The sequence below is a fragment of the Corapipo altera genome, unplaced genomic scaffold (assembly GCF_003945725.1).
Source record: "Corapipo altera isolate COAL_440 unplaced genomic scaffold, ASM394572v1 55, whole genome shotgun sequence".
Classification (NCBI taxonomy): domain Eukaryota; kingdom Metazoa; phylum Chordata; class Aves; order Passeriformes; family Pipridae; genus Corapipo; species Corapipo altera.
In genome coordinates this window covers 4,908,339-4,933,039 of record NW_020884882.1, presented here as the reverse complement: position 1 = coordinate 4,933,039, position 24,701 = coordinate 4,908,339, and the positions used below count along the sequence as shown (strand labels likewise).

The following is a 24,701-nucleotide window of genomic DNA, read 5'->3' as shown; positions in this document are numbered from 1 at the left end:
AGGGAGAAGCAAAATACTGGAAATAACAGTATTAGAAAGGCTAAAGGGTTCTTTGTGTGTATGATATATAATATTTCAGAAATGATTTAACTAATTGGCAAATTGAAGGACTGAAGCTTTCCACAAAAGCTACTTTGAAAGGGATTCCTTACTGAGGTCTTGTTGTATACACTTCACCCTTACAGTATAGAAGGGGTTGTTGTCTGTATTATCTCTATATATACATAGAAATATATATATAGAAAATATACAGAAGGGACCTGTTGTCTGTATGTCTTTTTTTCACTTCCATTTCTTTCCTAAAAAAGGAGTTACTGTGTTTTCTTCTTTCATGGTAAGGAAATGAACAACAGCATAGAACACTTAAGATCTTCCTGAATGACCTTTGTATACTTGTGAAGTTTGAATAAACCAAATAACACCACTATGCAACTGAACTAAACTTTTAAGGCCACTTGAAATGTCATGGAGATCATAAGATGCTTACACATTTGATTCTTGGTTTGGTGAATGAAAAGAAGATGATGACTGTGATACTCAGAACTATTTTTCATGGGAGCAAAATTTTAAAAAAAAGGGAGAAAAATAGGGACAGTGGGACTGTTGACTGCCTAAAGGGCGGAAGTTGCTGAGTAATTAATTAGCAACCGATTTATGAGCGTTCCAAGCTTAAAATCCATTTCATGGGTGTTTCAGAAATGGAGCTATTTTTTTCTTTGTAATAAGTATGATATGGATTGTGGCAATGAAGAGTTTCTATTCCCTCCTTCCATCTGTGTTCTACATCCATCTGTCATACTTTATCCCTGTTTAGATTGAAAATGTTCTGGATTTGTGCAGTGTTTGTATTTACAAACTAGCAACCCATAGGCTGCATGGGACAGAAGGTGTGAGACCTGCTGGTGTCACCACTTGGCAGTAGGACCCCTGTGACAAGAAAGAGGCCATTTTTGTTTCTGGAGTTGCTAAATCCTGGCATCCAGTGCTTATCACAAAATTACTAAGGAAACAAAGCACAGTTGCACTCTACTGTCCTAAGGACACAGCACTCCTGAATAATAACAGATCATCCAAAGGACAGCTGGAAACAACTGGCATATGAGTGACCAGAATGATAATACTTCCTTAAATACAACACTCAGGCTCATCAATAAATAGATTTTTTTTTTCCTCAGATAACAAAGCCAAATATCTGCTACTGTATATACATGTTCTGTAGTCTTTGCTGAATCTTTCATTTGATACAAACTGGATTTTTTACTAAAATTACACAAGCATTTATTTTAGATTTAAAAGTGCTATTCCAGTCTGCTGTAAATTTATCCAGTTAACTGTATGACAGCACTTTAGAGATAAGAACTGTTCCTTTTTCCTCGAGAGATATGTATTTCATATAAACAATAATTTACATATATACTTACTCAAATTATGACTAACAGACAGGTTGAAACTGCAAATGAATAAATTAGGAAATTTAAAAATAGCTCAGAAATATCCTTACTGTATTCCTATAAAGTATGATTGTATCAGTAGAGCAGCAGAGGGCAACATGGCCATGACATGAATCTGCACTCTGAAATGGCACTTTTCTTGGTTTTGATTTCTTTGAGTTTTGGTTTTTAGTATCTGAACTTTTCAACTAGAAATACTGTAGCCTGATATTATTAGCCATTGAAACATAGAATCATTTAGGTTAGAAAAGACCTTTTAAATCCTTGAGTCCTTGAGTCCGACCCATCACTGCCAAGGCCACCAGTAACCCACATCCCTCAGTGCCACATCTACATGGCTTTTAAATCCTTCCAGGGGTGGCAACTCCACCCCTTCCTTGTGCAGCAGGGCTTGACAGCCCTTTCAGTGAAGAAAATTTTCCCTGATATCCAATCTAAACCTCCCCTGGTGCAACTTGTGGCTGTGTCCTCTTATCCTGTCACTTGTTACCTGGGAGAAGAGACCGACCCCTGCCATCCAAGGGTGGCTCAGGGGTGTGAGGGTGGATCTCTCACACAACTAAACCAGCTTTTTTTTTTCCACCATGGTAAAATTAAGAGGCTCTTTGGCTATGTTAAAGGATTCAGTGGAGACTTTTCCCCTTCGTTCACTGCTATTCTTTTCTGTGTGCCAGTACAAATGATTTATGCTGTGACATGTGGAGCTGGACTAAGAACTGATCTGACTTAAAATTTTGTCTAGTGGAAAAAATAGGGAGGAGAAATGGGAGGGTGTGTGTGTGTAATTTTCAGTGGATCACCTTCTTCATTTTCACTGTGTAACCAGGCAAATAGCTGTGTTGTCATCATGGTGCAGCACCATATATGAATCAGTAGGTCACTGAGTAGATGGATAGCAAAGAATGCTAAACTGTCATTGCTCCTAAAGTCATAATATGTATCAGAAATATCAGATTATGTCCTCATTTCTGTCTTCGTGGTAGAGATTCTTCTTCCTGGTAACAGTGATAAGATGAACTCTGGAAATGTCCCATAAAGCAGGCAGAGCAAAGAGCAGCTTATTTAAGTGCTGGCAGATTAGAGCCTGCACCAAAACTTGATCTGCAGCATCACTGCACCTTATATGAAGAAGCAGTTCCTCAAAAGAAGTAGCAACTTCCATGCTGATTCTGTTGTCAGATGACAAAAGGCTATGGTATGGATGTTTGAAAAAAAAAAGAAATTCAACTGGAAAAGACACTTTGACTTCAGGAAAAAGCTACATACTTATAATCTATTTATTTAGGAATAAATTAAATTGTTCCTGTTCACTGGCATGATGAAACTTATTATTTTCTTAAACAACTTCCCCTTATAAAATAATATGCAATTTTTTTGTGTAGTAAATGTGTTTTGCACTTCATTTGAGCCATCATAAACTGTCATGTTAATTCCAGAGCACAATATTTATTTACTTATTTTAAAATTTGTATTACTTTTATCATGACAAAATAAGCAATCTCCAGCCATGCTATTCATCTAATCAGCATAGCATGTGAAGTTCATTTCCAGTGGGCTCTATGTGAAGTACATTTATTCCCCCGTAATGACCTGCATTCAGCACAGAAATTCCACCATCATCACTTCCACCAAAAGTACCACCTTACGAGAAATGAATGTTTGAGATTCGCTTAGTCTATTTTTTTATAAGAGAAAATGTACCACAGCATATAAAAATGGGAATTATGTTTCAGAAAATTTAAAATTTTTGGATAGCTTCCCTTCAAAATCAGAGCATGAGAAGAATGTGTCTTATGAAAAGGGGGGACAAAATGTTGAGAGACTGAGTATTTTAAATGAATGAATCCTCAGTTTATGTTTCTGTAATCTAAAATAGCACTGATAGTGCTAGAATAGCTAGGAAACACTTAATCTAGTTTTTGAGCACAGGAAGTATGCAACATTGGGGATACTGATCCACCTTGAGTTCTACTACAAGAAGAAAAGAGCAATCTCAGGGATAATACTGAACGCCATTCCATAAAAACTGACTGCCAGAGGTGATTGGTATAGGGATCATCCCTGTACTTAAAGCGCTGACCATTGCCAGAACTGGACTAATATAAAGTACTTTATCAGCAACTCGGTAGCTTTCACTTGTTCATCCAGTATCTAGTCCATAACCACAGCCATAATTCGATTGCAATATGGAGTTCTTTTATTCTACAAATAAAAATTCTGATTATTGCAGTACTTTATTCTGATCTTTCCCTCACTTCTCTCATTCATTTCTCCCTTAGTTGATTTTGTTCTGCTTGCTTGGGTCTTAGTCATTTCCACGCCTCTGAAAGTGTTCTACTTTCCAAGCTGATGTGCAAAAACCATCTCTAAGAAGCACGCTAATTATATGGATGGGTTTGGTGACCACAGCTTAAATTTCAAATAGCAATATGCAGCTCTTGAATATTTTTGTTCTATATAAGAACTACATGATTTTGGAACCTCTCAATTTGAGTTTCAGTAGCATACAGGATTTGTCTTTTAATAACTTAGTGTAGGAGAACTGCAGTACCCCAACCGTCTGCTTTATGCTGAACTCTCTGAAGCAGCCAATTTTGTCTTTCAGAACGTGGCTGCTGCACATGCTGGGTGCTGATTACAAGTATTATCTTAAGAGAATCACTTCTCAATATTTAAGAAAATTACTCTTCTTTTAAAGGCATGCTTTTGTGCTTTTATACTCCTGCTGGCTCATCTCACCAGGAGGGAACTGAAAAATACTCTCATTCAGTTCCATGACTGCGTTTGCTGCTGCTTTGTGTTTAGCAAACAAACTGGGAGGAAAAAGAGGACTACAAATAATCAACAACCTCCAGCTTCTCAAGAAGCAAAGAAAGTAGCTTGGCAACAAAAAGAAAACCTGTGCTATAGTGGAACCAGAGTGGTTTGTTCGTGTAACAAGACAGGAGCAGTGTCTGAGAAGGGCCTGAAACAGAGATTCAAAGGTTCAGAGCCTTCAGATCTACTTTACAGAGAGCTCATCAAAATCAAATGCAAGTAGGAGCCCTGCAAGAAAGAGTGTAACCACAATATTTGCTGTAAAGTATTCTTCCTTCCCTACTCACCTTTTGTGTCAGTAGTTGTGACACAAAAGTTCCATGAGTGTGTGCAAGAGCCAGTATTAGAGGTCTGGAAGATCGAGTGGGTTTGTGCGCACACAACCTGAGCTCACCTTACACTCCTGAGTGCCTGCTGCTGTACCAAACTAAATCCTTTTTAAGCCTGATCTTCTTTCTTCACTTCTGTTCCTTATAATACATTGTGAATCACCATAATCTCTGCTCTGCAACGATACCACAGAAGTAAAGTGCTATTTCTCTCAGTTAATATAATTGTAAACTACTATAAATCAAATAACTGTCAACTTCCAAAATACTTAATTTTCCCTAGTTATGCTCCCACGTTCCCATCTTTTTTTCTCATTAAATACCACAAAGTAGTTTTGCTCAGATTACCTTTTATTTCTAAATTAACCCTTCTATCTGTCAAGCACAGGCCATATGGCATTTTAGGATCCTAAAATTGCAGCTGTACCTTAACACCAAACCCATGAATCCAATTAGCTGCATGAAAGAAGCAGGCAAAATATTTCCAGAGAGATAAGGCTTGTGCAGGGAGGCAATATGTTTTCTTAGACCAATTGCTGTAGCTGCAAAATATTTCTACTAATTTTCAAATGTCCTCCACGGCTGCCTGGTCAAGGCATTAAAAAAATTAATGCAGGAAATAAAAATATATTTTTGAAAATACGAAGTACATCTAAATAAGGAGCAGAGAAATGTAGGTACAAATAAGATACAGAGAAATGTTATTTAAAATACTGCTGCTGTTACTGCTGCCTCCTGTTTTATCCCAGTATCTCTCTGGTTCCTCATTCATATTAAAGACGGTCATATACAGCTCTGGTACAACAGTAGTAGCACAGTCTGCTCAAGGATCAAGAAATCACGCACTCTATTGTACTCTGATATTTCATGGTTTATAAAAATCTTTTTAATTGAGCTATACTCAAGTGATTAATGCACTTATCCTCCCCTTCACAGTGGCTGCTGCTGCTGTAACATATGGTTTGGTGTCTGTCTTGTGCTGTACATATTTGCTTTCCAACTGCCCTGAAGATTTCAGACTAAATTCAGTACTGCGTGGCAAAATACTCCTTTACTCAACATGAAAGATCTTGTGGCTCAGAGTCTGTAGTTCACTTGTATATAGGTTTTTTATATCCTGAATGAGCAAAAAATGGAAGTTAGATTTTCCATTTTTTTTCTCTTACCTTCTCTGGGGCTGATAAATTTATATTGCTATTTATTCCTCCAGCTAGTAATGAAACTAAAGAATTTTATCAATACTTCTATTTGTTTCTATTGCCTGATTTTTTCTAGGAGTTCTGAATCTGCTTCTCGACATTTCTATATGACTTCAGAATACATAATGGTTTTCTTCTGCTTTTTTCTCATCTGCCAAAAGAACACTCAATACTAATGGATTGACAGGAACATACATGTTTCTTCATCCTTAAAGGTGAGTGAAAGGTAAAGCAACAACTGTTTATAGGCTTCATTTTTTTTCCTGTGTTTTCTGGTTTGTAATTTTTCAGCTGCTTCAAATAAGTTTTCTTCCCAAGATTATGTCTAAATGATAAAGAAGAAAAAGTATGTGGAAAATAAAGTTACTAAGGTATATTTAATCCATAATCACAACTGATTGGAAACAAAATTATTATTTATTTCTACCAGGCTGAAAGTCCTTTTTTTTTTTTTTTTTTTTTTGACTCTTACAGTAAAATCAATTAAACAATGAGAAAGTTCACAAAAACAGACAAAGGAAATTAGTAATAGTCACACATATGGATTTTTTTTCACTCTAGACAACACTTTATCAAGTATTTACAAGTGCTAACAGGAAAATATCCTTGAATTTGCAAGGCCTATATTATCAGAGCCACCTTCTCCCTCACTGCACAGTCACACCTCAGGCATAGTCATGCTCCCAAACTGCATATGCTGAGTTTTGCAGTCCACTAGAAATAGAAGTGCCAGACTGGCAGGGAGGAATTCCTGTACATTTCCAGCCATTTTGTACCTCTTTGCAGGGAAATGTTACATAATGTCCAGTCAACAATTAAAAATATTTTTCTCTCTCTGTTTTAACTTTTGAGCCTTCTCATTTTTAATTTTTTTCTATATAATTAATAAATTCAAAGTAATCAGTTGAATTTAATGTAGACCTCCATTACTGCTATATATATAAATTCTTCTGTTACAATATGGGGTTGTGTTTCTATCACTGAAGTCAAAGATTGATCTTAGTCAGAAAGATAATCAACAAACTATATGAGTGGAATAGGATGGAAAAGTGGGATTGGAGTAATGAAGGAAGTAGAAACTCTTGGGGGAAGAATGCAAGAAAGGAAATACCAGTTGACTCCTGGATCTAAAGGCCTCTAAATGCCCACTTCTTCTGCAATCATCAATGCTAAAGGAGGCTTTTATTTAAGGCACATTTCAGGTTCTGAGGGGAACTTATTCATTAGATGCTTCTGTAGTCAGAGAATCAACCAGATGGAGAGAATTTCACCTACAGTTACATTTATGCCAGTGAGTTAAACAGGTTCAAGAAGCACTTCTTGGCACGGGAATTTAACTGTTCAATTGTTAAAACAGCACCTACCATGTTTTGGAATAGATGACTCCCTCTCTCCCTGTTCTTAGGCGTGTTTTAGAAGCTGGCATGAATTTGCTCATGTTCCCAATAGGAAACCTACCTGGGAATAGCCTAATTTGGCAGCTGAGAGAGCCCAGAGGCATGAACCCAGATGATGCTAAGCCACTTCTCCTTTAGAGGAGAGAGTTGTTCTTTAAAAATTTAATGACCTGCTAACATTCATGTAGTTTACAGGGCTGGTTCTGAAGGATAAAAATAAATGCGAAAAAGACCATTACCTCTTTTCAGTTCTAAAGTTGGTAAGATAAGGGGACATAACCTTCTGAAGTCAGATCCTCAAATGGTTACCAAGTTTTGCTCAAATGTGGGAGAAGTCCTGATATTTGGTGAAGTCAGGGTAGTAGATGATTGTCACAGAAATACTGATAAAGGGATATTTTTAAATCTACATTTAACCTTTCTTCAATTTTAAAGACCAGCACATAAATGAAATATTCAGAATGGCTTGTGCCATTAGTTATTCTGTGTCACAGCACTGGCATGAATCTCTATTACAAAATGGAAATCCAGTGGTTATGAGAACTTTTTGTAAGTAATCCCTACAAAACGGGTCAACAAAAGTCTACTTCAGTGAAGATTCTAGAGTATATTACAACTATCTGGTTACTGAAATGTAGGATTCCTTGATATTTAGCCTCAGGTTGTATATCAAGCAAAAACTACATTGGTAAAGATAGAAATCTAACCTTCTTGTGTTCTCTAGATGGTTTATTTTACATAGTATAACTACAAACATGAACCACAAAAGCAGGAAAAGTGGTTTTTTCTTAAAGGGAAAGGTTTTTCTCTTTTTTTTCTGTGACTTTGTAGTGAAGAATATTTCAAGACTGTGATAATCTGAGCCTTTGTATCATAGATTTTTTTTACTGGGGAACTTGTGGAGTTTTTTTCATGTTTTCGTGCAAAAATACCAAGGAGGGGTACAAGTATATGTGTAAAAATACCTGTAAACCCACCAGCTAAATTATCTAAAGCATGTTTTAAAATAAATCCAATTTAATTCCCCAGAAATGCATACTTTGTGTAATCCTATGAAGTGGATATAAAGTGTTACCCTCTCAAAACAGTAGTTCTATAAATTATCTTCAGTGTGTCTATGTAGAGTAACAGATGGAAAACTATCAAGTCTTCTTATTATAAGCATAACAGTTGTGGGAACCTCACACTTTCCATGTAATGTCAGTTATTAGCTAATTAACAGTATTGTGAGCTGGATTGGCCATCCATGGTCAGGTGTATTTTACTTCTTGCTATTCTGTTGAACACTCAGTTCCTCAACAGAATCCACGAGCACAAAAGCAGGGAAGCATCTGCAGGTTCATTGTCAGTTTTGAAGCAGTCATACAGGGTTACTGGTTTTAATTATTTTCACACTGTTCCTTAATTTATTTGATCTAGTGTGGAGCTATTCATTGTAGAAATTTGATTCCATTTTGGGACTATTCCAGTGGATCGAGTTTCTAGCTCCACCAATCTTACGTACTTTAATTCCTGCCCAAGTCCTTTCAGGTGTGACTGTGATTAAGGCAGGAACTCAGGCTTCAGTACTCAGCTGTTTACAATTGGAGGAGACTATGTGGCCAATAAAAGGCTCCCTTACTAAGCAACTGCTTTTTAGCTCTGCTGAGAAAAGGTAATGCAGTGGGGGTGAACAGTCCTACAACCCTAATTTTGTTTGTAGCTGCCAACTTCACTGTAGAGGTTGAGACTGTGAGTAGGGAAGGAGATCCCTGTTTCCTGCAACTGCAGAATTGAGAGGAGAACCTGAGTTGCCTTCAGATGAAGTGCCTCATGTTGATGCTTGTAAATAAAAGTTTAAGTACCTAGATTTAATTTTCAGGAATAAGGTAGGCATTGGAAAGCTTAATCCTTACTGAAAAGTCAGTTGGACTTTAGCTCTGACATGTCTAAACTCATTTAGATGCTAGTTAATTTTTTTAAGGGTTTAGTAGTCAGTGCTCATTTATCAGCAGCTCCAGTCATTTATCAGTCAGTGAGTACATTCACATGTGCAATAGAGGTAGCAATAATGCTTTGTTTCCAGAAAACAGATCCAACCAGAAAAATAAAGGACTGCTAATAAAATTTTAGGTCTTAAAATATTAAATATAATTGAAGATGCTTAAGGTTTATTTTTCTCCTTTCCAGCCATTATCAGTTGGGAAGAACTTGCACTATGAAAGTAACTTTCTGGTTTGATCCTTTATGGGAATCAAGTATTAATAAAGAGCACCAACATCTATCATGACTTTCTTTTCCAAAGAACAAACACATTCACTAAACCATTTATTTGATGATTATTTATAGAATTCTATCTGGGCAATAGCTTGTAATAGTAAGTTCTGCTGGACAATTATAATGAACTTTAAAAGTGCTTGTGAATGCAATAAACAGCTAAATTTTATCACAGGCATTACTGTTGCATCTATTTGCTTTGTGCTGCAACATAGTGTAAAAGGAATTACTAATTCTGTTTTTTGACAATAATCTAATCTAACATCTTACATATTTCTGGGTTTAACCATCAAACAAAGGGAGTGACCTGCATGATCATGTCTTATTTCTGTTTCAGAAGCTCCCATATTTCTAGTAATATTCATGTCTTTGTGTTGTTTCTATTCTTGCTGTATATTTATGAGGGAGTAATTCAGGTTTTCATACAGTAGTATAATACCAGAATTGTCACAATTTTTAGCATTTAGTTTTAGTTAGAAAGTAGACTGTTACATTGTGTTCTTGACTTGGCTTTTGTGATAGAAAAAGAAAGCTGAAGGCAACTCTGCCACTAGGGAAGCACAGAGAAATACATCAGAACAGGTTCAATGAATAAATATAAAATGCATTTTCCTGGATTTTTAAACACACACCTGCAGTTGCTTGCTAGCAATTATGCAGCAGTGACTGAGCTCCATTTCTATTTGTATTCATATTTTTTTAAAAAAGTTAAGCACTAAACAGCACATGTCTTCTCTGCTGCTGCTTAAGTGTTACTACCAAACGTAAGAAGAGAAGAAAGAGTTGGGAAGGATAAAGGGAGGCACAGGGACTGAAGACAATAAGTAACATTATATGCCATTTTCAATTATTTATACTTAGAGTAACTAAACAGAGAAGTTATTATAAGTGTGTTTTATACTTTTCTGTTTCCAAAATCACTATAGTATAAACCAAGGAAAATAACAGACTTGAAAATATATATTTCATATATACTTACTTGTTTAGGGCCTAATTTAGGCTCATTGAAATAAAAAAGAATTTTGTCATTAATTCCAGTGGGGTTTTCACAGCTCCTGATGTGAAAGGAGAAAGAAGTATGAATATACTGCATTTTTAAGGTGGAAAAAATACAAGAAAGCTTTTCAGAAAACAAATAAACCAAAGTATGCTAGCCAAAAATCAATTTGAAGATAAAAACTGTTGAAAAGTGTAAATCTTAAATATAGCATCAAGTGGCACTTTATAATATAAATACTGGTTTAAGTTTTACAGCAGCCTGCTTTCCTCTAACAGTTGGCTGAAAGATATGTTTAGTAGTTAATAAGAACCTCTTACAAAAAAAAAAACAAACCCAAACCAGGAACAGAGTGGTAGTTTGCTCATGTGATCTGACTCTTTATGCTTAATGGCTCCCACCTGCATCATGGCACCAAGGACAACACAGATGGTCCTGTGATTAGACTGAAATGAGAACTTTCATCAGCTACAGAGAAGTCAGCCTTAAGTACCTACTGTTGTTATTATCCTACCCTTTGGATTCCAGCATTCTCTTGAATGTAAGGAATGAATATTTTTGAAGGGTTTGGATTATGTGACCCTGAGGTTCTTTGCATGGATGTTGTTTCTTCTAAAATATTAAGTAGATTAGCTGTAAAATTATGATCACTTTTTTCCTGTTCACTTGAGCTGCACATTTTCCTAACAACTCTTCTTGAGTACAATTCAGCAAAATATTTTTTCCCCACAAAGCTCTGCACCAAATGGTCTTGTCCACAGTGGGTATATTCTGTTCTTTGGCACTAGTAACACTGACAGTCCCCCTGCAGATGGTCTGCTGCTCCAAGATGGTCCATGATTAATTCTGCTATAAAGTTTATTGAATGACAGCAAGCTTAATTCATTGCAATATTATTGCGGCCTTATGGTAACTCTCTGCTGTCTTCCCACAGTGATTATTTCTTGGAAAGAGGATTCTTAGGCTACTGCTCTTCTGTCAGAGTGCTCCTGGCTTTTGCCAGCTCTCGCAAGGCCCTTAATCTTTGCCAGTGAATGAGTCACAAAACAGAAAAAGCAGAACCTGATGTTCCTTGTCTTTTCACATAGACAGGGATGGTGTGACATGTTTTTTAGAGAACTGTCAGCAACTGACACCACTTAGAACAAAAGTCCTGTCATCATTAACAGTACTGAGATACAATTGGATGTAGCAATATTGAGACAGGTCTGTAAGATATTCTCATTGCACACTAAATCCAAATTAAGCACCAAACTTCTGAAAATGGACACTTCTTGTGCTTTGAAGCATTCAGTGTAGTGACCCACATTTTATAGTGTTTATCCATTTCCTTAAGATGCAGTTTTGCTAGCTCTTCAAGAATACTCTTGTATTTGCTTTTCAGATCAAGTGAAATTATTTGTACACAAAATCATTCCCTTCTTGTCAATTTCTCCAGGAACAGATTTTCTCTGTCCATATTTTTCATGATTTTATAACGATTTTAACAGAAATGTCTTCAAGTAAATATGCAGATTTAAAAGCAACTGAAGTTTGCATTTTAATCATGGTTTATCCCATTACTTTGGACTTGGAAAATAAGTGTTTGCCCTCTATTGCAATTATAGCTGAGGTAGATACTATAAGAGTGTGTCCCTTTCTTGGGGAAATACAAACTTGCCATTCTGCTTTGAATGGCATTCTAGCATCTCTGAATATATATTCATGACAGCCAGCTCTTTCAACTGGCTTTGGACAATTCAAATACAGCAATGAAGGGATTATGTTAATTTTAACTGTGATTGGTTGAAATCAATTTGATTTGACATAGGTTTTAGTAGTAGTTCTGTGAAAGTTGTTCTTATCAATAATATTTAATAGTGGCATTTATAGGTGCATATGTGGGCAAGATGGAAATAAAATAGAGATTACAGTGAAACAACTACAGGTCTCAAGTGCTTCCTAAAATCATTATTATGGCAATGAGAGTAAGAAGAGGTAGATAAAATAGATTTTTGAAATTCTGTTTAGGGGAAGGTGTGAATGTGCATTGAAGCTAAGGACTGTGATCACTTATAATTGTATACAGAGAAATTAAATTTATAAAATGAGGGGGAAAATAGAAGAGGAAAAAAACCTCAGTTCTTAGGATGAGAAGCCTGTGATGTTTTATAGAATCTTCTCTCGCTCCCCTTAATACAAAAGAAATAAAATCTCAGGAACAATTGTTAAGGCAGTTTTCTGATGGAAAAGGCTCTCCAGCTTTGCATGGCTTTTTATCCCCCCCCCACATACTGTTTTTTAAAAAATACAAATAAATATGTATGTCATTTTCATTTCTTTTACACTTAAGTCAAAACAGAGATTTCACTTTCTTTTTTCTTCTGTGTATTCATGTACATACGGTAATGGATTTTTAGACATCATGTTCCTTAAGCACCTGACTTCGAACATTTCTGGCCTCCAGGGAACGGGGATCAGAAAGCAAATTTGCCTCTGCAGTTTTGCGCAGACATAGGTGTATTTTTAGGCTATTTCACAATGAGTAACACACTTCCAGACGTTTGCTGGGTGGGGACTGGAACCCACGGGTTCGCAATGAATGGACAGAGACAAATGCTCTGAGAAATCACGGGCTGGCAGTGCGTGTGCTGCTGCCGCTGCTGCCCCCGGCGGCAGGACGAGCCGGTGGAGCCCCAGCTCCTCGGGAATGCTGGGAATGTTGAGTCAGGGACTGGCAACCCAGACAGCCAGGATCGCAGCTGACTGAGGGAGACTCGCTGAGGGACAGAAAGACGAGGGACAGGAGCACACAAGCCTCCCCCGACTGCAGCAGGTTCCCCCTTTTCCTCCCCTCGGAGGTGCTCGGTGGCTCCGGCTCTCCCTGCTGCCTCCTTCCTCCGCGCAGTGGGATGTCAGCTAAACGTGATGTTGTAAAATCCATGTGAGGACGAAAGACAGATGCAATGATTTGAAAGGTGAGAAGCTTAAGCAAGAATATGGCTGTAATACATGACTGTAAATTATTTGTGATTAAGGAAATTGCTGTATATTGCTTTTTACAACTACCCGGTAGCTGAATCTAGAAATGAATTTGCAGAAAAGGCTTTTTATATTGCTTTAGAAATACATTGTAATAAATGGGACCAAGTGCACATCTTATTCTGGTAACAGAGTGCCTCTCCCTACAGAATCGTCAACCAGAAATCTCTCTTGCAATTTCTATTAAAAGCAGCCATAGGAGTCTCCTTTTTTTTTTTTTGTACCCAGTGTTTAAAAATATTATTGTTAAAGTTTTCTAGAATAGAACCGATGAGCTTTGTAAATTTTTAGCTTTATACCTAAATACTGGATAATGTTTGGTGTTTTAAAAACCGTGTCAGGAAAAAGGTGAGAGATTTCTGTTCCCTTCTAGTGGCTGGCAAATGGAAAGAGAAACTAACAGAATATTATTTTTCAGTTATATAATTAATGAATACTTACCAAGGTCCCTCATTTATGGTGCTGTGTGGTTTAATTTTTTTTTAAAAAAGATCATTTTAGGCTGGACAAGAGTGATGGATATGATGCATATGATAAAATCCACGCATATATTCATCAAGGATACATACATTTTTTTTTCTGGGAGCACTAGAGTAGTAACGTGATAGAGAAGGATTTCTTTTTTTTTTTTTTTTTTTTTATTAGTGTATGATTGATTTCTAGGCGGCTACCTGCTAAGCCTTGTGATGGATGGATGGGAATGTACTCCCTTAGCGGCGAATTGCTGTTTCCCTGTTGATGGACACGCCAGCCGACCACTGGCATTGGCAGATATGTGCTCGTTGCACATAAGCACGGCCAATAAGTGCAGCCAAGAGGAGGGCAAATCCTACTTGCCAGGGTTAGTTTTCTGGTTGGCTTTTTAAACCAGCGGTTTCACTTGACTATTTGTTTGTTTGGCATTTGTTTTTATGTCCGATTCCCGTGCTCGCATCCCCCGGGTGCGTGTCCAGGGCGGCCGCTCCGTACCCGGCCCCTTCCCGGAGCCGCACCGGGCGCAGGCCCTGCTCGGCTCCCCCTCCTCCGGAGGGCGGGGAAGGGAGGGAGGTCCCCCCTCCATCCAGTCGCTTCTCCCCTGGCACTCCCTTTCCCTGTGGCCAAGTCGAGGACGGAGCAGATCCCCCGTCTCGCCCTGCCCTGAGGGGAGATGCTGAGGAGATGCGCTACCGCCCTCCTCCCGCGTTAGGGAATCGCGGAGCTCCACGGCGTGGATTCAGGGCCCTTTTCCAGCCGCGGGGGCACTGGGGACCTGGGACCCTCCTGCCATCCTCGCTGCTCGCCAGCGAGAGGGGAGGAACCCGACCACCCTCCCGGCCCAGCTCTCCCGCAGGCGGCTGTGTCACCGCAGCGCGTCCCTACAGGGAGCTCTAAAGCAATCCCGCTGCCAGGGGGATTTCCTTGGATCCTCCCTACTGCTGTCTCCAGCTCCCCCGTGCCGACCCTCGCGGCCCCGCCCTGCCCTGCCCGGCCCCGCTCCCTTGGCCACGGGCGGGCGGGGATGGCGAGCGCTCCTGCAGCGCAGGTGAGGAAAACACCAGCGACAGAAACACTGCCGGCAAAGCAAACCAGGGCTCTCGCAGCCCCAGTCCTACCTCGGCTCATCTGCTTGAACAGGGTGTTTCCCCATTTCTTCCTTTCCCTGAATACGAGGAGGAAAAGGTCCCTTTTTAGGGTCTGTCTTTACACACGGAGTGTGTAATGGTAAATTATTCCAGTTCCCTTAAGGCATATATTTTTGAGGGAAAAGCTCTGCTACAGTTTCTTGATGGAAGAAACTTAGAGAAACTTGGCTTCTTGAGTGACTGTGTTAAGGGCCGTGTGTGAAAGGAACTCCAGATTTCAGTGGTTTAAACGAAAACAATTCTGTTACTGTTACTATTGTTTGAAAGTTCTGTATAAATACAGCTTTCAAAGGCATCCAGGTGAGTTAGCATTTTCACTTTTCCTACAGAAATACGGGGGAAGGAGAGGCTTTCTGTCCTGTGAGTGAAAGGAACATTATATTTCTTCCTCCAAAGAATCTTGGTCCCTCCAAATAAATTTCGGTCCCTGAGATTTATGGCTGCCCAGCTCAGGTTGAAATGAGATGTTTATGGAGGAACCCTGTGTGTAGGTCTTACAAGCACAGCTAGGGCGGGGTAGATCTTGCAGTTAAGAACTGAGAAATATCTTATTCTGTGTTTGAGTGACTTACTGTACTCATTATCCTTTTTCTTGTGGTTTGGCTGCATTTGAAAGAGACCCATCTTGTCACCTCTCTTATTCCTCTTATTCAACTCCCCCGACCCACTGGTAGTCAAATTCTGATGGATGATAGTGTAAGATAGAATTGCCTTTGCCAGTTCCCCCTCCTGTTCCTTGACTGCTTTGAAGGCTGTAGCAAGGTGTGGGCCATATTCTTAGCAGCCAAATATGAAGTGAACACATTCAACCATCTTAGAATGTCAAATGTGTGTGGTATTTAGAGAGTTAGCTATTCAGCATGCGTGTTTTTGTGAAAAAATACTCAAGGTGATTTTTTTATTTTTTTGCCTTGGAAAGATGATTCCTGCAGACCTTTGAAGGATGACTAACAAAAAAGAGTGGGTTTTTCACCCCTCAAAGAGAGTGAGGCAATCAGCCTGTGTATCACTTCCAAAGACAACATATGCTCTCCCACCTGTATCTCTTATGGTGCTTATTATATTTTTATCTGCTATGATGCATTTGTTACCCTCTCTGTTTAATTTAGTTTGTAATGTCTAGGAGATAGATTGTTAGTCAGATCCACCTAGAAATATTACTGTGATACTAATTTTAATTTTTTTTTTATTTTTTATAATATGACTGCTCTTTTATCTGTGAGATTTTTCAGTTTAGGATTGCTTTAAAATATTTTTGTGATTTAAGTTTCACTTTTTGAGTGATCATATGCACTCAGCAATGATGAGTTTGCCTCAACTTATTTTGCAACACTAATGCTAGTTTATATTTTCTATAAAGTCTTGGAAAAAGGGTAAGATTTACTTTTAAAGCAGAATGAATTTACAATTTCTTTTTAAGGGTCATAGTTGGTCAGGGGAAAATAGCGCTGCTTCTTCTGAGTGATACTTTCACATTATGAAAATGCAAAGTCATTAGCAAAAGCATCAGTTAAATATTTTTCTGGAGCATTTTGTTTTTAATTAGTCACTTTTTAAAAATATAATGCATTTTATAAAGAAACAGTCTTTTGCAGTCTTTTGAAATCAAGTGAGATGGATTTTATGTTGGTTTGTTATTGCTTGTATGCAAGATGTAGAAAAAACCCAACTACTTCCTTATTTCTTTTGAAAATGGCTGTGGACTACTTCTGGAGGTCCAAGGAAGTTTATAACATGGATATCCAGTGAATGTTTGTATAAGAAAATGTAAATTTCTGATGAATTAACATTGCTGGTGTAGTATTTATGTTTTTGCTTTCTTGGCTGTTGATCTCAGAGAGTTTTATGACTCATTAGTGATAGAAGTTTTTCCATGCCCGACTTAAGAATGTCTGAAATACACAGGTTTTGTTTTGGAGTAATTGCAACAATTAGGAACACCAACCTCATCTCCTTTCAGAGACAGTTTGTCAGGTGCTGAGCTCTGTCAAAAGAGAGAACTGTAGCAAAGACAATTTAAAAATTCTCTGGATAAGGCTCTATTACTGTCACACCTTTTTTTTTTCACAGAAATGTGGAATTCCTGCATGGTATTAGAAATGTAGACTTTGCCGTGGACAGTTTACACGTTTGGAAAGTTGTGTACCACTGCAATCTCTTTACTTTGTAATGAGAATGAGGGAGAATGGTAGTGTCAGAATTTCTGTGCTTTTAGGAAAGCAGAAGGAATGTGTCTAAGGATTTGAGGTATACATCAGTTTCAAGCTGTGATTGGATGTGTGGGAGTCTTTGACATTTGGGATGTTTAGCAAAGCCGAAGCTTTTCTGTGAAGTTTTAAGACTAGGTTCCTGAAAGGGGTTACCTGCTCTCTAGGCTGTCTTTTCCAGACTATCTTAGAAACTCATTCTAAGACAATCTTGCAGATTGGAAATGCTTTGGGCTAGTTAACATGTGGCTTCTTTCGTGACCAATGTACTTTTTATTTAGTTCAAATGCCCCATTTTCAGCAAATACTCTTTGAGGTTTTTGTGTCTCACTGCTTGTCCTGCTCATTATCCTGTCCCCCGACTGAAGCCACAGTGCAGATGTAGAATCTAGCAGCCAAATACTACAGAAATCAAAAATTCTGAGTTATATTTTAGAATTAAATCACTTTAAAAATATCTTAAATTTTGTGGGAAATGCCATGGGACAATGAAAGGAGTAAAAAGGTTGGTGAGATTGGTATATATAAATACATATTGTATAGGTATGTGTGAAAATGATGTGCTGTAATTTCTGGGATAACTGCAGAGCTGAGGTGGGAAGTCACAAAAGAAAGCATTGTCTATAATGATTGCTTAGCTGGATAAAATGTGCAATTTGTTTTGAAGGAAGTGAAAGAAATGTAACAAAATTCTCTGCCATTTCTGAATTTACTCCAACAGATCATGTTGCACAGAGCACTGGTAATATGTGGGAGAGTTTCCCTCCAAGTAAATAGCTTGGATCACTCGGGTTGAATGCTGACTTATTCCCATTCCTAATGGAGGTTTACTGTGTCCATACTTTTGGTTACCCCATTTGGCATCCACTTGGGTTGTCCCATTGCAAAACATAACAAGTCAAATGGACTTGGAGACCACAGTGCTTGAATTCTCAGGAACTGATATTTCCTTATTTAATATGAGTTGAATCCTGTTGGATATTGTGCTGATGCTTCTTCACTTTTCACTATTGTTATCTAAGCACTTTTCATGGTCAGTAAAATTAATTTGCTGGTAATCTGCTAAGATATATATTTCATTATCTCTGGTATGTGCAATGTCTGAATCATTTAATTACTTTATAAAAAGGCACAGGCCTGTTATTTCTGTGACAGTGTGGACTTTGACTTAAGCAGTTTTCTGTAGTGTATAAGTTTCCTCAAAATATATTGTCGTTTAAATACAGTTCTTATCGGTTTTGGTCTTCATACAATTCTGATTAGTGGACAAATATGACATGGTAAAACACAATTCTTTCTGTTGATCTCTGTCAAATAATAGAGCAAGAAATGGGTACTCTCAGGGGCTTCTCTGGAAGACAGTTTGCTGTGTAAAGCATGTTTATTTTTGATGGCTAAGTATTGGCAGTCATGATGTGCTTCGGTTTTCATTTATAGACCTCATTTGAAATCTGCTCAGACAATTTGCTTTTCCTTAAGGAAAGTAGTTACAATAACATCTGTCATCAACATCAAATGTTCACGTCAGATGCCTGTGAGGACTTATAAATTGCACTTGTGCATTGGTGTGGTTGTGCTTTGCTAAGATGGGTTCAGTGTCAGCACAGAGCTGGAAGGTTGGGCTGTTATGAAGTTGTTAATAGCCAACAACCAAGTGGGTGGGGAACTCTTCAACATTTTGTGTGAATAAATAAATAAATAAAAAGGTAATTCCTGAAGTGCAGTGCCTTCTAATGGTTCCAGGGTGCTGATAATATGATGAATTGAGGGCTAATCTGCTAAATCACTTGGATCAGTTACAGAGCCTGTAAGTTCCTTGGAGAACTTTGATCTAATGTGGCTGAAGCACAGCCAGATTCTTTCTCTGGCATGATACTGAAGCATGTGCATACTCAGATCCTAGTGAAGGCTTCAAAGCATGCTGGATGCACAAACATATACTTTTACAGTTCGAGTATGCATATTACTACTCTTGAATGAAATAAATGTAGGGTGCATAGTGGATGTTTATGCTTGCTGAATATCCCAATGTTAAGTATTCTAAGAAAATGCTGGGGGCTATGCAGGTAGTCTTAATGCTGGATTCTATTACTATCCTGTTACTTTCTTGTAAGAATGGAAGCTTTGTAGAGAAAAAGAAAAAATATTGCTTTATCCTGCAAATATGTAAGCCTGTGTTTAATAACATTCATGTGAGTAGCCTTAGTGAATTCAATTGAAAATACTCCACTGTGTGGGAGTATGGCTGATCATTTCCAAGATAGGCTTAAGAGCTTTAAATGCATCTTAAAATGAAAAGTATGACATTAATGTAAAAGGCAGAATATTTTTAAATGTACTTAATGTGAAAATAGACAAATTTACAGGGCTAAGTATATATTCAGTCAATTTCCTTTCACGTTATTTTCAGTTCTGAAGTTTTTTTTCTGAAACAAATAATTGCAGTCTTTAATGTGCATTTATTTAGATCTGTGTTATCAGGTGAACAGTTTTGTGTTTCGAAGACTGTTGGTAGAAATGCTGTCAATGTAGATGAACAATAGAAAGAAAAAGACTGGGCTTCCAGTTTTTTCTAGAAGACTTTTAGGTTTTCTTCAACTTATGCTTATTTTTAAGCTCTAATGTCTCAAAGATAATTCAGTCAAAAAAAAAGGACAGTGTTTCTGTAAGCTGTTAAATAGTCATTCAGGTTAGGTAAATGTTGGCAAAAGCAAAGCATAATGGTGCTACTCGTTAGGCATAATTTTAAGTAATCCTGAAGAGTGTTGTAAACTTTTACATTTTAGTATTTTTTCTCAAAGGAGACTATTTTAGTAAAAATTTAAGACGTGGGTGTTTTTGTTTCTTTGTTTGTTTTTGTTGTTGTTCTTTAGTAGTCATTAAACGGAAAGTACTGTTTGTCTGGCTAGCTATGTGCCTTAGAATAATCCTCCACGAAATAAAGGAGTTTGTAAATGCAGGCTTGCATTGATAAATGAGATTTCTTATCGAGGAAGAAATAAAGAGGGAAGTGATTAACAACAGCAGGATGGAAGGCAAAATGAGTACTGACTAGGATACAGAATTTAGCACACGAAAGACACCTGCATGCTTGCAAGAACTAAAATGTTAGGAAGCCTTTCTCTGGGAAAACAAAAGCTTGCCAAGACTTTAGCAATATCTGTGCACCCTGAGAAGGTCATTACGGTGCAGGGGAAGTTGAGAAAACTAATAAAACTGAAGAGGTGCAAGCAGTGGTTTGGAATGTATGTGTTTCTGTCCCTTATTGCTTGTGATTCACACCATCCGCCCTCCCACCCACCAATAAAAAATAGGATCTCGAAGTTGCAGAGAGCAGATGGCCAACAAAACGACACAGTGAGCGTGGGACTGGGAACTTTGATCACGTAAAACTGAGGGGTTTTACCCTGCAGCTCTGAAACGCGATACCACTGCTAATGCCGGTGTTTAGGACTGGAAAGAAAGGATGATGCTAAACATCCCTTCTTCTGTTGAGTGACCATTAAACCAGAATGAACTCGGAGAGTGAGATACACTCTGCACTGGAAGGCAATTTGTTGTGCAGGCTGTACTTGATTGTATTTGCCCAGATTTGGCAGATAGGGTACCCTATAGCTTTTTCCCAAACAGTGTGTTCTCTGGCAAAACAATTAAAATTAGATGTGATGATTCTGCCATTACTTGGCTATAGAAGCCTTTTTTTCTTAAGGTTCTATTTTCAGGTCTTTAATATTTTACACAACATGAGAAAAATAAAATGAAACAGGTCTGAAATTTCTCACCTCCCTTAAGCATCTTAGAAACCCCAGAGAGACTTTCTTTTGTCATATGCAGGAGTGCAGGAAAAATTTCTTTTAATGGAAGTGTTAGGGATAAAATATTAAGAATTGGAGTTTGAACATCAAAGAGAGACCTAACTTAAAAGTTACAAAATAATGGAGGCGTCAGTTGGTGGAGTTTAAATATTACTAATATATTTAAAGCTCATTTCTAATTATTATGTTTTAAAAATGTTTTAAGACAATTACAATGTCTCCAACATTGTAATAAAAAGAGAAAAAGAATTTAAAAAAAGGTCCCTCTTTTGCACGTTGGCCTTATTTTAAACCCGTGAAACTTGTATAAAAGAGTTAAAAAGGTATTTTTCAATCTTCACTTAAATATGTTCGGAAGTAATATAATTGACAGTCCCGATAATTTTGTCACAACTGCTTGCTTTTCAAGATTTTTAATACTGCATTTTGAGGAAATATTTCAATTGCTGGAGTTTTCTGATTGCATGACAAGTATTAATTGCTGTCACTGCACCTGACAATACTAGAATGCCTGACAACTTTATTTTCCATGTATGTCATTAGATGCATATTGAGGAGCCATTCCCGTTTATTCCTTCATATACAATTTCTTCTGTATGAAACAGAAATGAAAGGCAGGCAGGTCTGATGAACTATTTCTATGAGATAATAAATGCCAATTCTTTCATTTAGCATTGATGGGAGTTCAGGGACATGACCAGCTTGCATGATCAAAACTAAGTTTATTTGCAGCTACATATGTACTGTTTTTATAAGAAACTACAAGAGAAAGGAGATAAATGAATGCCTGTTGACTAGTAAAGAGAAAGTTATTGTGCAGACTGTAGTAAAACATTTACATTAGCAATGCAGATTCAGGGCACTCTAAGGAACCTAAATGAAAATGTTGCTTTTTAAAGCTGTCATGTGTATTTTGTTTTTCAAACTTTTAAGGAATAGTAGAGTCTTAGGAAGAAACAGGTGATTTTTCTTCTTAGGATTAAAAAAAAGGGGGGGGAATAAGTAATTTGGTCAGTCTGATGTGTCTGGTAAGTAGGAGAAGAGAGTACTTTGCCCTTCTAATGAAAACAATGCTGGTCTTGTACTACCCCCATATGAACCAGCATTTCGTTTGTCATCTCTTTGTTACTTTTTGAAAGAAGATGTGCTGTGCTGCTCAGATTAATGGAGAAAGGAAGGATACTCTACAATAGATTTCAGTTCTCTCTATCTAGTTTGCATCAACTTGCTGGGGTTTTTTTTGTTTGTTTTTCTTTTACATCAGCACAGATAACAGAAAACATGCAAATAAAAGAATATTGTCTCCTCTGAGGATTTGTTGAGCTGCTGTTAAAGCAGTTGAAAGCCCAGGTGTGTTAGAAATATAGTAGTGACTCTTGGTCACTACTTTTAATACCCATGTCCCTGGACTTTGCACAGAAATCTTTTTTGTTGTGATAAAAGTATTTAAATGATTCCTTTATTTTAATATCATCTTTATTGTTTGCTAGCACATGTGTTTATGGAACAGATCTTTTTCTGTGTCTCCTTTTCGTGGTGTCTCAAAACACAGTCCTGGTGGAGATATACGATCATTATCTTCCACATCATCTTTTATTTCTTCTATTTTGTTGCTTTTGGTTTATATCTGGGGAGTTGTGTAGTACTAAACAGTTTTAGACAGTTTGGAATCAGATTGATAATTGCTGCACTTAGCTGTCAATGCATATTATTTGGGGAGGTTAGCTGGAAAGAAGGGGTTCCCTTAAAGCTTTTGGTACTGTTACTAATGTTTGAGCTCTTGGCTGAATGTTAATATTGGCAAGTAGTTGTGGAAAGCTGTTAAGGATTTGGCTAATATCCAAACTCCCTGCTGACTAGGTGATTCAGGCTGGAGGAGGATGCACTGAAAGTCTAACTCATCCCTGAGCATGTAAGAGTGTGTAAGCAGTGAAAACCAGGACTTAGGGGGTTCTGTGTAGACAGTATTTCAAGGGAACCATGTAATTATGTAAAATGTAGAAGCAATGATTTGGAAAGTAAATTAACTGAGACAGACTTTCTATTAGCATCATATTAAAATCCTGTGTTTGAAGTCTCTATAAAAATAGGTAGTTAAAAATCAAATAAAATGCATTGTCAGAGACTTAAGTGATGTGGGTAATGTGAAGCCATGATATTACTATCTGCACAGTGCGGAGATTTTAAAACTCAAAAGAACCTTTTATAGGAAAATGCATGTAGTGGGTCTGTAGTCTTTCCCTACTGGACTGAATGAATCTGGGTGACTTTTGATCTGCAAAGTTTTTTAGGGGATGTGATCTTTGAGTTGTATTGGAGCTCTTTAGTGCTGGGTGCTGCAACATCTGCAGCTTCCAGGCTTCTATCGAGAGTGAGGGTTGATCTCTTTAGTTGTGGGCATACTGTTCTTGTCTGGGGTAAAAAATGATTGCTTGAGAGTATTCTTCCCCCTCCCTCAAATTAAAATAGCAATATAAAATCAATTTAGTCGTCAAGATAGAGTGGGCAGGTGAGATATAGGTGATTCTAAATTCAACTAGAATGGCTCTGTTGGGTGGTTCTATGGGGAGATGAGAGAAGGGATCTTCTCTCTCCTGTTCTGTAGGCAGTAGATGATGATCTGTGTGGCAATTGTTGAGGCCCTGAGGCTGATATTGCTTCTTCATATCTCCAGTTCCTGATGTGTTGAGACACACAGTAAATCCTCCTGAAGCAAGGAAGGCTCTGTGTATAAGCATTAAAGAGTAGAAAATGATGTAGGTGCCTTTCCCCCCTCTTGCAGGCAGCAATGGTATATGGCTTCTACTGTGTCTGAGATTTTCACTGCCATAAAGGAAGTCTCAAGGTTTACCCATAAGATGTATATGCTTTGAAAAAGCCTACTTTCATGTGCTTGCCTTTTTCTGAGATGTTTGCACAAAAACCAGTCTGTATAACTCAGGATGGAGATGCTAACAAATCGCAAATGAAAATAGAGATAAACCGTAAGAATTTCTTTAAATCAGCTTTTGATTTGTGAGCCATCCTGAGTAGGTCATTAAGTAAGAAAACCAAGCGTATTATCGGTGTGTTTGCCCTTTCTACATAGAGGTCTCTGTTTTGATTATAATAATTCTAAGGGAAAAATAAAAGCAATAATTGGAAATACTGTGGAAGTAATAACATTTCTTTGGTGGTGTTTTGCTTCTCTGTTCCCATTACTTTCAGAACTTTCACAAGCTTATGAAAGCTACTATGTTAAATCGGTATTTGAACGTTATTAAAGAAATTTAGGGAGAAGTTAACCTTCCTTTGGATAAGGAATGATGATTTTCTTCTTCTGTAGGGCTCGATGGTAAGCATTGGAGGGCTAAGCAAAATAAACGTGTTCTCTGATTTGACATGAGAACTTCCAAAACTTCACACAAGTAGAGAAAAGGAAGACCACAACTAATAAGTTCTAAAAGGCAAAACAAGTACCTAAAAATATATATCAGAGACACAAACAGAAGGCTAAGTAGGTTATTAAGTAACTCTAAGCAAGAAGCATAAATTACTTATTTATCAGACTGTGGCAATGACAAGGAAAAACACTATGGGTATGATGTACA

General features: G+C 37.6%; 1 protein-coding gene across 9 annotated transcripts in view; it reads left to right on the top strand.

The window, feature by feature from the left end:
- Positions 1-13,116: 13,116 nt before the first annotated feature.
- Positions 13,117-24,701, top strand: part of ERC2 (ELKS/RAB6-interacting/CAST family member 2) — a 433,721-nt gene continuing 422,136 nt past the window's right edge. For all 9 annotated transcript variants that reach the window (XR_003527258.1, XR_003527257.1, XR_003527256.1 and 6 more), the window contains exon 1: positions 13,117-13,403. The gene's annotated coding sequence lies outside the window, so the exon portion shown is untranslated. The remainder of the gene's footprint in view (positions 13,404-24,701) is intronic.